The sequence below is a fragment of the Strix aluco genome, chromosome 3, assembly GCF_031877795.1.
Source record: "Strix aluco isolate bStrAlu1 chromosome 3, bStrAlu1.hap1, whole genome shotgun sequence".
NCBI lineage: Eukaryota > Metazoa > Chordata > Aves > Strigiformes > Strigidae > Strix > Strix aluco.
In genome coordinates, this window is record NC_133933.1 from 126,287,218 (window position 1) to 126,292,164 (window position 4,947).

Below are 4,947 nucleotides of genomic sequence, written 5' to 3' on the forward strand. Positions count from 1 at the left end.
ACCAGGAACCGAAACAGCCCAAGTGCCTCCTGCGGAGCTGCAAGGTCCTTGTGCAGTGACACGAGAGACTCCTGCACAACGGTCTCCTGGGAAATGTAGTCTGTCACCAACACTACCCTCTGCTAGGAAACCGGCAGTGCGGGTACAGTCACACGCACAATTTTGCCCATTATCTACGTTTTAAAAAAATTTCATTAACGAGACCTCAAGATGATGAGAACGTGTGTGGGGTCTATTCACTTTATGGGGTGCTGTCATTGACAGCAGCGCCTTGGGAGCCCCAAACTCCATTCCCTTGTCAGACAGCTGCCCTGGCATCCGAGACGAATGAATTGAGCCAGATCTGTTTAAGGAAAGCTGCGTTAGCAACAGCTACGTGCCGAGCTGGAGTGCTAGAGAGCTGGAGTGCTTGTAGCAATTCATGTCTGCTGGGGATCAGGCACAGAGCAGTGCAGTTTGCACGCAAACCTGGGAAGACGGAAGCCGATCTCTGCCCAAAGCCCTGTATGTGAAGAGTTTAAAGCTTTTCCTGGCTGAATGCTGAAGCCGTGTTAATTGTGTGCCAGTCCTAATTTCCCTTACATTAATGCAGGCATATTTAGGTTCTCATCATGAAAAAAAGGGTAAGGCATGTGCTGTTCAAAAGAATTTATCATTAAGGCTCAGCTGAATCACTAAGTTAATCATTAGTCATTAATCACTAATCTTCATGCTGAGGATCTGAGGATTTTTTAGGTCACAGAAACTTATCCCAGAACACCTCCCCACACCCCTATCTAACTGCCTAACATTTTGATGTGTGATCCCAGTCACAACGATTCAGACAAATGAAGGGAGCATTGCAGGTGAAATACGCAGCTAAAGTCAGATGACTTTATCTTGTTGGTCACCAGTAATCAGTATTAAACTGGATCCTTCTTTGGGTTAGAATTCATTAGAATTCATGCAGTGATAAAACAAACTACTGACAAAACCCTGAGTAAAACAGGAAGCATATTACAATTTAATGCAAACGTGCCTGTCTGCAATGAGAGTATGAGTGGTTCAGAGCCTTATTCTAGACAGTTTATGCCATCTGCTGTTGTGGTTCCCTCAATAGCTATTCTCCAGGCTTGGGTGAGCTTGTGCCACTATATATCAGACTGTATATCATCGAGTCATAGTTTAGGTTGGAGAGGACCTCTAGAGGTCATCTAGTGCAATCTCCTACTCAGAGCAGGCATAGCTTCAGAGCTACATCACGTTGCCCAGGGTCTTGTTTGGCAACCTTTTGAAAATCTCCAGGAACGGGGATTTCACAGCCACAGCCTGCTCTGGTGCTTAACCACTTCATGAACATTTTTTCCTTATATTCAGTCAGAATTTCCCACGTTGATTCTTACGTCCATTGCCTCTCATTCCGTAGATGTACACCTCTGGAGACAGTCTCACTCTTGTCTTCTCTAGACCCATGCTTTAAGGGGTGGAAAACAACAACTAGATCCCTCCTTAAAATAAACACCATAACATTGTGGCATCCTGTGGAGATAGCAGCTCTTCACGGCCATTTTCAGTCTGGGGAAATAAGTTCTTTTTTAAACCAGACTGATTTGGGGATGGCAGTGAGGAAGAATTTTCTCTCCCCACAGGATCTTTGAAATGAACCTGACCTGGAGATGAATGCTTGTGTGAATAGCTCTGTGATTTGTGGAGCAGAGAAGAGCCAGTGCCCAGAGGTCCATCAAACAGCTAGAGTTTATATATCCCCAAATCCTGAGGCAGACAGCTCCAGCAGAGAGCACCTTTCCCATTTTTTTAGTTCACTTTTCAGTGAGACAGCATTTTCTGGTTTCTGTCCAAAGCCAGTCTGATCAAAGACTGCATATGCAGGGAGGGAGCGTGGACTTCAGATGTGATGAAAACACAGCAGCAGGGTTTGGGAGGGCTGTGTGCTGCTGGAGAAAGGCAGCCAAACTGCCTCGGTCCTTTCACCTGCTTCCATCAGTGGTGACTGTGTTAAGTTTATATTGGAAAGTTGTATCTGCCCAGGACTAGAACCTAGTCTGAAAAAAGCTTGTTAATGACTATCTCACCATCATACTGACTGTGTCTTCCTCACAATAGTGTCCTTCAGTAGTGTCTCATGTCCTTCACCAAATTGTGCCCCAGAAGCAGAAGCTAAACAAAAGTCCAAAACAAACACAAAACCATCACAGAGGGTTGAGGGGTGTCTTACCTGTATACATAGCTCACTTTAAGTTCACTAAGGCTGTGCGTATAATGAAAATATACTCCAATATTACAAGGCCTTTAGCTCTCTTATCACTTTACCCCTTTGTAGGAAAAGGAAGAATTTAATGGATAAAATAAAACCAGGGAATAAACATACAAAGAGCTGTGATAGCTAAACACAGAAGTGTAGTAATATCATAGTTAAAAGTGATTTATCTGTTTCTTCCAGACAGTTTGCAGAATGGAGATCCACACCCTACTTGTCATAACTGACATATTTGGGCTTGTTCTTCTGCACCCATGACCAATGTAGGTGACATCCCAATGTATTTCAGCATGACTGTTTAATGACGGCTGTAGATCTGTTTTTCACAGCTCTTAACCTCCTACTCTCAGGTGTATTTCTGCTGTGCTATTTTTACTGTACTGCCTGTCTGCATAGGTACAAAGGTTCCTGTCTGTGCACCTATTCCTGTACAGGAAGGGACTTAAACTATTTGTACAAAGCACTTTTAATGGAATAATCATGCTCACGAAATGGTGTACAAATTATGCACCATACAAATGGTGTGGTGTTCCCGTGGTGCTGTGTTATGAAATATAGTAGCAGTGAACTGTATCCTTCTCCTAGTAAAATATATAAAGCTGGTGAGTAGATAAGGCCTCTGGGTTAGTAACTATTGAAATATTATGAAAACATACATGAGGACAAGTTCAAGAACAGTCCAGCTCTATTTCCTACTCAGACATCAGGTGTGGTTTTATTCTGGTGAGATTTGGGAGCACAGATACAAAGCGAATGGGACAGAACTAAGTAGGGTTTGGGAGGAAGGATGTGGGGAAATAATTTGGGGTTCAGAGCCAGAAAGGCTGAGACTCATTGAAAAGGAAATGCATGTGTGGAGGTAGTATTTGAGTAAAGGGAGAAGTGTAAGGTGTGATGTACAGCTGGATGCTTGTCTGTGGAACAAACAGATGAAGAGCTAGAAAGGCTGAGCAGGGCTTGTTCAACCAAGGAGTCTGGGCCTGAGGATCAGGTCCTGGGACTGAGCAGAAGAAGAGATTTGTACAAAGAGCCAGAGCAAAGAAGACAAAATTATAAAAAAACAACCAACAATTGAGGCTGGAAGGGACCTGGAGTGTGGCTAGTCCAACACCCTGTTTAAAGTAGGGTTGCCTAGAGCAGGCTCTCAGGATTGTGTCTGGCTGGGTTTTGAATGTCTCCCAGGACTCCCCAGCCTCTCTGGGCAACCTGTTCCAGTGTCTGACGACCATCATGATAAAAAAATAATTTCAGGTGGAATTTTCTGTATTTGTTTGTGCCCACTGCCTCTTGCCCTTTCATTAGACACGACTGAAAAGAGCCTGGCTCCATCCTCTTTGCACCCTGCCTTCAGGTGTTCATACATGATGATAAGATCCCCCAGAGCCTTCACTTCTCCAGGCTGAACTGTCCCAGATCTCTCAGCCTCTCCTCAAATGACAGATGCTCCAGCCCCTTTATGAACTTCCTGGCACTTCGCTGGGCTCACTGCAGTCTGTCCATGTCTTTCTTGCACTGGGGAGCCTAGAACTGGACCCAGCACTCTGGATGGATCTCTCCAACACTGAGAAAAGGGGGAGGATCACCTCCCTGGTCCCACTGGCAATGCTCTTCCTAATGCATGCAGGGTGCTATTGAGTGCAAAGGCACATTTCTGACTCATGTTCAATGTGGTGTCCAGTAGGACCCCCAGATCTGCACAGCTGCTCACCACCCAGGTGGCCCCCAGCCTCTACTGGTACATGGGATTGTTCCTACCCAGAGGCAGGACTTGGCATGTCCCTTTGCTGAACTTCATGAAGTCATTTTTTTGCCAAGAGAGTTTGGACCAGATGATCCTTGAGGTCCCTTCCAACCTGCTATTCTGTGATTGTATGGTAAGTCCATGTTTGCCCATTTCTCCATCGTGTGAGGTTCCTCTGAATAGCAGCACACTCATCTGGTCTATCAACTACTCCTCCTGGTTTTCTATTGTCTTCAAACTTGCCAAGGGTATCTGGGGTTAGGCTGTGAGAGCACTTCCTATGTTTTCTTATACTTAATGAATTCTGTACATAATTTGGCGTGCCACTTCCACACAGGCAAAGAAATGAATCTGACCTCTCTGAAATCTTGGCTTCTGACATTGCAGTGATGTTACAGGGGCCACCAGCAGGTTTTGAATTGCCAGTTCAACTTCTGAAGCCTTTCTCTACTCCTCAGACACTGGACACACATCTACCTTTAATGAAATAATCTCAGACAAGTAAGAGATACCTTTGATAATGCTTACTGCTTCAGGTGATGCCTGCAGAAGTTTCTTGCCATCTGCCTTGCTGAAAGCTAAATGTCTGCAAATCACAGCCTCTCTGCTTGATAATCTTGATATTGCCAAAAAATAAAATGTTTAGCTGAAGAAAGAGATGCACTGCTTTGCCACAGTGTCCTTGGCTGTGTCCCTGGCTGCTTCGGTACCCTTCCAGCAATGGGTACAAAGTTCAAGGATTTGTCACAGCAGCATTTAAGTTTTGCAAGCAATGGAGTTGGTCCTCGTCCCAGAGTGGAAGAGAATTGGCTCTGCCTTTTCCAAAACAAGGGCTTGTCCCCTGGACTGCTTGGTGCTTTAACATCTTGTCTCCATGGCAGTGATCAGCTGGCAGGACTGATAAAAAAGCCCCTATTCATTGACTCGGGTAATCCTGGCCAGCGCGGCC